Source organism: Microcaecilia unicolor, chromosome 12 (genome assembly GCF_901765095.1).
Source record: "Microcaecilia unicolor chromosome 12, aMicUni1.1, whole genome shotgun sequence".
NCBI classification, from domain to species: domain Eukaryota; kingdom Metazoa; phylum Chordata; class Amphibia; order Gymnophiona; family Siphonopidae; genus Microcaecilia; species Microcaecilia unicolor.
In genome coordinates this window covers 625,792-638,450 of record NC_044042.1, presented here as the reverse complement: position 1 = coordinate 638,450, position 12,659 = coordinate 625,792, and positions in this window count along the sequence as shown.

The window sequence follows — 12,659 nt, the reverse complement described above, 5'->3', positions numbered from 1 at the left end:
GAAGGAAGCGATTGCTGTCTGTCTACCTAGTGTCTCGAGAGTGCAGACCCCTTACTGCACTTTCAAAAATTCCCTCCCTTTTTGTGTGTTGTAACTGTAAGCATTATGGGTGGGACATCATCTAGACAAATTGATACCCCCCTAGATTGTATGCTTAAGAACTTTAGAAAAGGATTTTTAATTAATGACTATGGACAGACTTTAAGCTCAAGTACTCTAAGAACCTTGTGTGAAGTTGAGTGGCCATCTATGGGAGTGGGGTGGCCCCCTAGTGGCAGCTTAGATATTGAAGTAATCCGGAAGGTCTACAGCATAGTTGTAGGAGAACCAGAATATTCTGAACAACTCCCTTATATAGATTCCTGGGACAGCCTTGTGACTGACCCTCCCTCCTGGTTGAAAACTTATATGGGATCCCCAGTAAAATTCATGTTAGGCCGTGTTCAAAGAAAGATTAGAAAATCTAAACTAGAAGAGGGAAAGAGCCCTAGGAAGCCTACCACCCAATCGGTGGCTTCCGCCCCTACCCTGTCCGTGAAACCCATACTCTCTGATGACCCCTCAGACCTTGAGCCACCACCTTATGGCCCATTGTTGGGGTTCCGTGCCGCCCCTAGAGATCCACGTCGCCCAGCCCAAGCCTCTCCAGTACAGGCTTCTCCGGATAGTTCCTCTTCTGTGCGAACCCCACCACATCCTAGGTTGGACTTTTCACCTGGCCTCTACCCTTCTGTGCCAAATCCTCTCCTGTTAACCTCTGAAGACCCGTTTTGGGTTCCACTCCCTGACTCCTCAACTCCTGACAGCCCAGCCTCTCCTTCTAATACCCCTACCCACTCATCAGGGGCCCGGCATCCCTTTCAATGGACTGACTCACCTGTGACCACCTCTCAGTCTATGAGTACCCCTCCCCATCCCTCAGGGGTTCAACCTACCTCCACTGAATGGGTTAGACCCGCTGCAATCACCTTTGAGCATGATAGGAGGGTAGCTCCTAGCTCTACCTCAGGTTCCATTCCCACCTCCTCGAGAGTTCTGCCCCTCCGCCAGGTAACTACCACTCGACCGGATCCTAATAATCAGGGTCAGGTTATACAGGCACAGGCCTATCAGTATGTACCCTTCACAACCACCGATCTCCTGAATTGGAAGACGCATTACCCCTCTTATACTGAAAAGCCTCAGGCAGTGGTGGACCTAGTGGCTAGCATTATGGCCACCCATAACCCAACCTGGACTGATTGTCAACAACTTCTCCTGACCCTCTTCACAACTGAGGAGAGGCGGAAGATTTTGCAAAATGCTGAGGCCATCACGCGAGAGCGTGTCCCCGGGGGGACACAGGACCCAGAGGGATGGGTTAGAGCTCGGTTTCCTCGCGCAGCTCCAGATTGGGATCCAAATGATGGGCAGCACTATGAACTGTTGTCTGGCTATTGCCGGGACTTGCTGGAAGGTATGAGGAAAGGCATAAAGAGGCCCATTAATCTGGCAAAGGTCTCTGAAATTCTCCAAGGGGCAACTGAATCCCCTGGGGCCTTTTTAGAGCGACTAATTGAAGCCTACAGAACATACACCCCATTTGACCCTGAAGCCCAAGAAAATCAGAGAATGGTGAATAGTGCATTGGTGGCCCAGAGTATGCCAGATATCCGGAAGAAGTTGCAGCGTCAGGAGGGATTCGCAGGGATGAATACCACCCAGCTAATTGAGATCGCAACCAAGGTTTTCATTAATAGAGATCAGGAGGTGCGCCGAGAGGCTGACCGGAAGATGCAGAAGAAGGCCGACCTTTTAGCGGCAGCCATTACTAATTCCACCCTTAACCGAGGTCGACCTCTAGCTAATGGGAAGCCAAAGTGGGACCCCGGACCACCAGCCAGGCCCCGAGATTCCTTCAATCAATCCCGGCCAAGGGGGGAGAATCCCAGACCAAGATTGGAGAGGGACCAGTGTGCCTATTGTAAGGAAAGAGGGCACTGGAAAGATGAATGCCCCCAGAGGCGCCAGGGACTGAGAAGGGGACCAGGAGATCGAGGAAGCCGAGGCCGAGTTCGAGAGGGAAGATATGAGCCTCCTGAATCTGACATCATCGGGATAGCCGAGATGGCAGAATGGGACGAATAGGACAGACCGGGTTCCTACAAACTGGGCTCCCAGGAACCTATGGTCAAGCTAACTATAGGGAGCCGCTCAATTCCATTCATGATTGATACAGGAGCTGAACATTCTGTTGTGACGGAGCGATTAGCGCCTGTGTCTGGAAAAACTGTCCGAGTGGTGGGTGCCACGGGGGTGCAGAACCGGAGGCCCTTCCTGACAACCCGTAGATGCCAATTAGGCTCACACATAGTCACTCATGAATTCCTTTATATGCCAGACTGTCCAATCCCTTTGTTAGGTCGAGACCTGCTGTCCAAGCTTAGGGCCCAAATTTCTTTTGACTCTGATGGCCAGACTTCAGTCTCCTTTCGGCCCCCGACATCCAGCCCTAAGGGTATATTGAGTTTCTGCTGCCCTCTTGAAGAAGAATGGCGGCTGCATCAGTCGCATGGCCAAGTTGACCTACCCCTGGCAGACAGCTTTCAGGTCAGTGGGGTATGGGCAGAAGATAATCCCCCAGGGTTGGCCCGAAATATTCCTCCTGTACATGTAGATTTACTTCCAAGTGCCCGGCCAATCCATCTTCGCCAATACCCAATTCCCAGAAAGGCTCTGGAAGGGATTCAAGCACATTTGAATCGTCTGTTATCCCATGGAATTATTCGTCCTTGTCAGTCTCCATGGAATACGCCACTATTGCCAGTTCAGAAGCCAGGGACTGAGGACTACCGGCCAGTCCAAGACTTACGAGTGGTTAACAAATCCACTATTTCATTACACCCTGTAGTGCCTAATCCATATGTCCTGTTAGGATTGATACCTTCTGGAGCTACCCATTTCACAACACTAGACCTAAAAGATGCCTTCTTTTGTATTCGGGTGGCCCCAGCCAGTCAATTGCTTTTTGCCTTTCAATGGGAAAACCCAGTAACAGGAAGGAAGCTTCAGTATACATGGACCCGCCTGCCACAGGGGTTCAAGAATTCCCCCACCATTTTTGGGACAGCCCTAGGGCAAGACCTTAAGACTTTTAAATCTGAGCCTTCCAGGCGAGTTTTACTCCAGTATGTAGATGACCTCCTGATTGCAGCAGTGACCCAGGAAGAGTGTTTTGAGGCTACTAGAGAATTGCTGGAGCTACTCTTGGATGCAGGCTATAAGGTCTCACGCTCAAAGGCCCAACTTTGTCAGTCAGAAGTGAAGTATCTGGGCTTTTGCATTTCCCAGGGAAGTCGGAGACTGGATGCTAGTAGGAAGCAAGCAGTTGCTGCAATTCCCCAACCCAAGTCCAGAAGAGAAGTTAGGGAATTCCTGGGAGCAGCTGGATTCTGCAGAATTTGGATTCCAAATTTTGCATTGATGGCGAAACCCCTTTACCAAGCCACAAAGGGGGGTGAAAAGGAACCATTTGAATGGGGACCTACTGCTCAACAATCCTTCATTGCCATAAAGAAAGCCCTACTCCAAGCCCCTGCGTTAGGCCTTCCTGATGTGGAGAAACCTTTCTCATTGTATGTCCACGAGCGACAGGGGGTTGCTCTAGGTGTGCTGACCCAGATGATGGGATCCTGGCAGAGGCCTGTTGCATACCTGTCTAAACAGCTGGATGGAGTGGCTAAAGGATGGCCAGCCTGTATGAGGGCCATTGCAGCAACAGCCTTACTGGTCCAGGAAGCTGATAAGTTGACCTTGGGGCAAGAACTGGTTGTTAAAGTCCCCCATGCAGTTCTCACCCTCATGGAGTATAAGGGCAATCACTGGTTTACAAATAACCGCATGGTTAAGTACCAAGCCAGCTTGTGTGAGAATCCACGGATACACCTGGAAACAGTGGCTACATTCAATCCTGCTACTCTTTTGCCAGCATCTGAGGGACCACCGGATCATGACTGTATCCAAACTATGGATGAAGTGTACTCCAGTCGACCAGATCTTAAAGATGTTCCGTGGAGGGACCCAGATGTAATTTATTTTACAGATGGAAGCAGTTATGTGGAGAACTCCAAGCGACTGGCAGGCTATGCTGTGGTGACAGAAGACAAGGTGATAGAAGCAAGAGCCCTGCCCCAAGGAACTTCAGCCCAGAAAGCAGAACTTGTGGCCCTCATACGAGCTCTGGAGTTAGCAGCAGGACTGGTAACCAACATTTATACTGATTCCAAATATGCCTTCACAACTCTACATGCTCATGGAGCTTTGTATAAGGAAAAGGGACTCATAAATGCTGCAGGCCAACCTGTTAAGTATGGACCTGAAATACTTCAGCTGCTAGAGGCTGTGTGGGCCCCTAAGAAGGTAGCTGTCATTCACTGCAGGGGACACCAAAGAATAGATACTCCAGTGGCCCGAGGGAACCGCCATGCTGATCGGGTGGCCAAGGAAGCTGCTCGAGGACCCCCAGCAAGTACTGTGACTCCCCTGTTCCAAATCCGATTGCAAGAATGGACACCTATGTATACCCAAACGGAAGAGAAATGGGCTCAAGAAGAAGGTGCAGTAAGGAGACCTGATGGCTGGTTACATCTCCCTGATACCAGAGTTCTGGTGCCACGCCACCTAGCTTGGCCTGTAGTGTCTCAAGCTCATGACCTATCACACTTAGGGAAAACAGCACTAGCCCGCCTACTCAATCGAGTAGTGGTGCTGGAAGGATTGGATAGTCTGGTTGCCACTGCCTCTGCCCGATGTACTCTCTGTGCCCAGAATAATGCCCGCCAGGGACCCCGTATTCCACCAGGAGTTCAGTCTAGAGGACTAACACCCTTTGAGTCTTTAGTTATAGACTTCACAGAAATGCCCAGGAGTGGTAGGCTCCGATACCTCTTGGTCATGGTCTGTACCTTTTCTGGGTGGGTGGAAGCATATCCTACAGTCACTGAGAAAGCCACAGAAGTAGCTCGAGCCCTCCTTAGGGATGTCATCCCCAGGTATGGACTGCCCCTTGCCATAGGTTCAGATAATGGTCCCGCCTTTGTTGAAGCTACACTTCAGGCCCTGTCCCGCGCATTGCGCATTACCTGGAAATTGCATTGTGCCTATCGTCCCCAGAGTTCAGGGCAGGTTGAGCGGGCAAACAGAACCTTGAAAAATAGCCAGCAAAGATTTGTCAGGAAACCCAATTGAAATGGCCACAGGCATTGCCACTAGCCCTCTTTCGCCTTCGATGCACCCCAACTAAAGGAACAGCCCTCTCTCCCTTTGAAATTGTGTATGGGAAGCCCCCAGCCATTTTACAGGGAATTAAGGGAGACATGGGGATTTTAGGGTCTGCCCAGGTGCAGGAGCAGGTAGCCCTCCTGGGTAAGATAATTTCTGAGCTTCAGTCTTATGTGAGAGAAATAAACCCTGTCCCCTTCCAGGCTCAGGTACATTCCTTCCTGCCAGGGGATAGAGTTTGGGTGAAAGATTGGAAGCTCCAGCCTTTGGGGCCCCGATGGAAAGGACCTTTTACTGTTTTGCTTTCTACCCCTGCAGCTGTGAAGGTCGCAGGGATTACTCCATGGGTCCATTGGTCTCGAATTAAGTCTGCTGACCAGACTGAGCCCAGCACGGATCAGACGGAGCCTAGACAGTGGAGAGCAGAAAGTGATCCAGCGGAGCCATTGAAGTTGCGCTTGACCCGAACCAAAGAATCTACTAGCTGAAAAGAAGGGTCAACTGCATACTGCAGGAGCGGCTGAACTTCGGCTTCATACTGAGACTCTTTCTGTCCAGATTCTGGCTTTCTTGGAATTTGAAAGCTTGATCCTTATCAGTTGAGGGTCTATCCCAACTGGTATAAGAACTCAAAGACTGAGAACACTATATGAGAATAATCTGTGATTAGCACAGACTGTTGAAATATTATTGCTTAATTAGTTTGCTGTATTTGTTTTAGATTAGGAAGAAAGAAAATGTTAGTAGTTTGGATGCTTTTGTTGTTTTCTACTCCTTGCCTCCTTGTTCCTAATACCCCAACTCGCTCCAACCTTTGGTTACACTCTGTCCAGGAACTAATTAGCCAGGCAAAGATTACTTCCCCTTGTATTGTGTGTTCCCGATTTTCTCCTTATACTACAGATGTCCCAGCTGTTCCTGTCCCTGTGCAACTCCCAGCTCTTATACCTCCCTACTTTTCGAGTTCAGGCCCTTGGAGCCAGGATTATACTTGGTGGTCCTTTTATAATGCTACTTCCCCCTCTGAATCTTCTCTAAGGCCAGTTTTTACGTCTCCCTATCCAGCCTCTGGAGTGTTTTGTTTAACAAGAAGCATCTCAACTGTTCTTCCCATTCCCTGTAACTATACTAATGTTCTCCCAGAAAAAGGAGAATCTGTGTGGGTAGTTTCTCCAGGTACTCCTATGTGCCCTGCTACCATACCTGTAGATTATGACCCAGGTGATTATCTGGCTCCTAAGCGTACCACTGAGAAGACTATAGTGTCCAAGCTTATTTTCTACTTTCATAAGTCCCCGGGGTATGAAGAGTTATTAACAAATGAGCAGCCTGTCACAATTGGGGATTGGCGCCTATGGTGTGCAAAGTCTCCATTTCGTCTTCGTTCCCCCTGGGATAGGGGCTCGCATTATGGGCACCCTAAGTACCCTGTCCAGCCTGAGCCAACATTTATTGGGAACTTTCCTCACCCTCTTCTTGGTCATTACTGGCTCTGTGATAATGTCCTCCACATGATTCTTCCTCCTACATATAATTTTTGTGTATTGGTAACCTTGAATTATTTTCCTAAAGTTATTCCTCTTAAGCCACTATCCCCGCACCGCTCTAAGCGAGAGGCTTTGTCCTTACCCTCCTCCGTTGCCACAGAGGATGAGGCGATTGAATTAGCCCTCCAGTATATTAATTCTACTTATCCTCTGACTAAAAAGAGACTTGTAGCCCTTTCTGCCACGGCCTGGATTCCAATTGGAGGCCCGGTAGCGGGTATTACTGAACTAGGTATGGCTACCCGGAGACTTCAATCCCTACTCCATGTTTTAGTTCATGAGCTGAACGTGGTAGTCAATGCATTGCAGGATCAAATTAATGAATTAAGTATAGTTTCTAGGTATAATCGTATGGGCCTTGACTATCTCTTTGCAGCTCAGGGTGGTCTCTGCACAGTGCTAAATTCTTCAGAGTGCTGTACTATTGTCATAAATAGGACGCATGTAGTTAGGCATGCCATGGATAAAGTCCTACAGTTGGCTAGCCTTAATGTGGAGGATTACCGAGGAGGATTAGACCTTACCTCCTGGTGGTGGTCATTGACCTCCTGGATACGTCCCTTGTTCATTTCCCTAATAGTCTTAGTTTTAGCAGGGTTTTTGTTTTGTTTCCTGGCCTCATGTGCTTCGGCAGTATGCCGTCGAACCTTAACAAGTAGGGTAATGGTGATTCACAAGTCTATTCCTAGTTAGGATCACTATAATCTCCAGAGTTTGAGTTGTGAGACTTATCTCTGCATAAGCTGATTTTAGTCTCAAAGGGGGGAATGAAGCAGCCATGGGCATAATCATATATAAGAAATCATATGAAGGGTTAATTCTGTTAAAAGCTTGGTATTTGAATTGAATTCTTATTTCAAATTTCAACTTTTACTTTGTAAGTGAAGTGAAGGTATGCCAGATGGTTCAGATTATATTGAACTCTAGCTGTCGAGCAAAAGGGTTAGAAAGGTCAGAGAAAGGAATTTCTTTCACCCTTGTGAATAATGAAAGCTAGCTCAACAGCTGTATTAGGCATACTGAATAGTTTTGTAGGCAGGCAGTTTGTTTAGGATTAAATAGAAAAATGCTTAGATAGAAAATACTATTTAGAGAGAGAGAGGCAATAGATTAGTATTTACAAGTTTTTGATATTTAGAATATGTCATAAGAAATACTGATTCTGTGTAAATTAATAAGGTTTGTGTCTGTGTAGAATATCTGTTAAATTCTGTATTACTCTTTGTCTGCTGTTTAAGAGGTCAAGCAAGGACTGCATTGAGGAGATCAACATGTGGTTTGACTTAGCCATAGTTCTGGCTGGTTCAATGTATAAGCTGATAGGTGAAGAGGTCAGAACTAGTCAGCTCTCTTCTCCTTGATTAATTATAGCTAAGTGTAGGACTGGCCTCCTGAAAGTATATATGTATGCTATTAAGTAAGATTGACTTTTGACCTCTTTAATGAATGCCAGAGTTTAGTTAGCAGTTAGTACTAGGAATATGAGAAATCAATCATAATAACATGTAAGAGACTGGAGACCAAATGTCTGGCTTAAGGGGCCCCAGGTCAGAGGTCAGTTTAGGATGTCTGGAACCTATGTAACTGATATTTCAAAAGTAATGATTGGTTGAGGCAAGGTAGCCAATCAATTTCTTAACCAATTGGGAGTAAAGGGGGCTAGGCTAGGAGGAGGGCTTAGGACCCTATTTAAGTAGGAGCAGAAGCAGTTTACGTCGGAAGGAGCTCAGAAGAAAGAGAAGGACAGAAGGAACAGACAGAAGAAGAGAGCTGAGACAAAGACACAGAGAGCTGAGACAGAGGAGAAGAGAGCTAGAACTGATGTCTTGCTTTGTTTGCTGGCAAATAAAGAAGATTTTTCTCTCATACTGGTGTGTGCTGTCTGACTCCTGAAGCATCACAAATTCATGCCTCCATTCCTGCAACAATGTTACTATGTTACTATATGTTACTAGTGTGCTGAACTAGACAATGTTGGCACATTTAGACTGAATGGACAGAACTTCTGAATGAAGGAAGCCTTTCCCTCATTATTCAATACCCCCTGTGAAATAGTAGTAATAAAAAAAGGCAAGTGCATTTTTATAATATATCACTGCATTCTATAAGATCCACATGCCTTCTTTTTTCTTTTGATGTAGGTACTGGTCTGGAAAAATGTAAAATGCTTCCAAGTTTCAACCTAATTAATGTTAATTTTAAAAAAACTTTGTACTTATAAATAGTACTGCTGAGCAACTGATTGTCATTTGGTAGCGGAAACATCTCTGCACGAATACAGGAAGTTGCTATAACCAGCCCCTTCAAATGACACAGTGATTACAGTTTAGAACTAATTACTACTCTAACCCATTAAACCAATACTTCCTCTATGTACATCCTATGCTGTACAAGCCGGCTTGTTGAAAATATAAGTGAGATGAAATAAATGTTACCAACAATAAAGAACGACAACGTGGGTGCAGCAGCTCCTAGGTTTGCTTTGTTTTGGGTGTACGGGGATGACGGCTGAACGGGGGCGAAGGAAGGAGAAAGTAACCTCATGGACTTCAGCTTTTTTACGTCATGCCATCTCCTATCCCACTCGTAAGCTACCGCTTCCTTGGCTTATAAATATTTATACAAATATAACCACTATAAGGGGAAGTTTCTGCTCGGAGGACAAGAGGATTCAAGTCACAACACAGCAAACAACATCCCCAAATACATCTAATTTGGTCTGCGTGCGGGTACCGGCACTAAAATCGTGCAGCAGCGCCAGCCAAAGGACACCCGTTTCCCCTTATCCGACGTAACGGAGTACATACGACGCCGCTTCTCGCTCCGCTGCCGGTAACCAGGAAGTTTGATTGAGAACAGGAGACGGCATAACCTCAAAAAGATGAAGCCGCTTAGGGTGGTCTGTGTTTCCCTTTCTCTGCGTAGCCGTCGTTCTTCGTCCACTCAAAGCAAAGCAAACAAACCTGTGAGCTGCTGCCTCCACTTTGTCGTTCTTTATTGTTGGTAGTATTTTTATTTAATCCCATTTATATTTTCAAACAGTGCACCATAAGCATGTACACAAAGGAAGTATAATAACGGAATAACTTTTCATATGTAGAGTAGTAATTTGTTATAAATCGTAATCAGTGTGTCATTTGGACGGGCTGGTTATAGGGACACCCTAGCATGTGTTACATTCGTGCAGTACAGAAGAAGAGTGGGAAATGGACCAATGACTCCAGGAGAAATGGGAGTTAAATTTAAAGAACCACTTTATTGAATGACTCGACACAGACACCTGTGTTTCGGCCAGAAGGCCTGCCTCAGGAGTCTGAGGTTTGGTTGTAGTGGGTTGAGATGGTAACGATCGATGTCCCCAGCGAACTTCTCCTCCTCCTCCTCTATCCGTACAATCCAGCAGCAAACGTGAAAAAGTAGAGACCCATTTAGCAGTACCGGAAGTTGAGACAGTGAATATTATTCGAAGACAATTGTTTTCTAAAACCAAAACTTGGCCAGGAAAAGGCCCTTTAGTATCATCCAAACATACACACAGCACATTTCATATCGAAAACCTCTTACTCTAAAAGCCTGATCCAACCTTTACCCCACCCGCTCGCGCACCGTCTCAGACATTTTTTTCTTTTGGTAAAGCATCACTAAAACAGACATGTTATGAAAATCAGGTGCTTAACATTTAGAGTTTCTATCTATATATTTCTTTACTTATTTATGACATTTATATCCCACATCAAACAGGTTGAAACCTGGGAGTATTTAATATATTTTTTTTCCTGTGCCTAGATCAAAAGGGAGAAAGATGGTTTGTGGGAACTTGCGCCTTTTGTTTAGTGGAATGCAGTGCTATATTATAAAAATGCACTTAATATTGTTTATTACTACTATTTATAAGAGAAATATTAAATAATGTATATAGATGTGTCCTGGGAATAATGAAGGCTAAGGGAAAGCATCAGTAAAAGAGTTACTACTACTACTACTAATCATTTCTATAGCACTACTAGACATACGCAGCGCTGTACACATTATATGCAGGTACGTTCTGTCCCTAGAGGGCTCACAATATTTGGGGCAGTGGAGGGTTAAGTGACTTGCCCAAGGTCACAAGGAGCTGCAGTGGGAATCAAATCCAGGTTGCCAGGAACAAAGCCTGTTGCACTAACCAAAAGAGTTGGAGCTGAATGACAGGAACAAATCTGGTGAAGTGGAAATGAATCAGCATAAGTTCAGCAAACAAAATTTAGGTTTAAAACTATTAGTTGGTTGATATTTAGCAGAAGTCGACTTCAAGCTTCCTAATATGATTTAATAACACCATTTTCTCAGTTATTACCCAAATGCAAACACAATTATAATGTTAATTATACAACCATGTCTGCCTCTGATGGTATTTAGGGTAACCCATACAATAATAGCCACAGTTCACAGTTTGGTAATTGTCGCATGTTCTTTGCTTAGGTTTATTTTTTACTTTTCTTACATTTGTACCCCGCGCTTTCCCACTCATAGCAGGTTCAATGCGGCTTACATAGTATATACAGGTACTTATTTGTACCTGGGGCAATGGAGGGTTAAGTGACTTGCCCAGAGTCACAAGGAGCTGCCTGTGCCTGCATCAGAGCCCTTTCTTTGACAGCGTTGGATTTCTGCTATTCAACGTAAAGATTTTGTCCCTTCACGAAATGCAGTTTTGTGCTCAAAGCATTTCAGGGAAGAGGACTTTGACAGAAGCAGCTTGACAGTTGTTTACATAAAGGTGCTGTGCCAAGCATATTGGATGCTTTTCCATCTTTTCTTCAAACAGTCAAAAAGACCCCCAAACCTCCAAAGTCACACTTATCTAATGCACCACCCAAACCAAATCCTAATAAAGAAATACACTTGCCACTTCCTGAACTGCCACTACAGAGACACTTCTGTTAAATAATCCAGATACATCCCAATCATCTTATACACCACTCATACTGAATCGTAATAAAGAAATATTCTTGCCACTTCCTGAACCTGCCACTATTGACACTGGTTTGTTAAATAATCCAGATACACTATGAACACAAGCTCTAAAACGGAAACGTGAACATGCAGAAACTAGGGTAGCATTTTCTGAAGTGCTATCCATTCCACGCGCAGGGCCCAAGAGACAGGCAGAGCTCCGGAGTCTCAATGCGTGGATGAGACGATGGAGCAGAGAGGAGGATTTTAGATTTGTTACAAACTGGGCAACATTCTGGGGAAAGGGGAGCCTATTCCGAAAGGATGGGCTCCACCTTATCCAGGGTGGGACCAGGCTGCTGGTATCGGCATTTAAAAAGGAGATAGAGCAGCTACTAAACTAGAAACAGGGGGAAGGCCAACAGTCACTCGAATGCACATGGTTTGGAATAATGTATCTTTCAAAGATATCACCAAAACAGGGAAGATTGGGTATCCCGATAGTGAGGTTGCAAAAGAGACCGTAGTAGATCAGGTGTCCTTAAATAAAAATAAAAATCAGACAAAAGATTGCAAATTAATACTGTCAAGTACTGAGCATGATGTAAATAGGAACAACAAACATAGTTTGAAATGTCTATATGCGAATACCAGAAGACTAAGAAATAAGATGGGAGAGTTAGAATATATTACACTAAATGAAAAATTCGATATAATAGGTATCTCTGAGACCTGGTGGAAGGAGGATAACCAGTGGGACACTGTCATAACAGGGTACAAATTATATCGTAGTGATAGGGTGGATTGAATTGGTGGAGGGGTAGCATTGTATAATAATGAGAGCCTTGAATCAAATAGATTGAAAATTCTGCAGGAAACAAAACACATCTTGGAATCCCTATGGATTGAAATTCCATG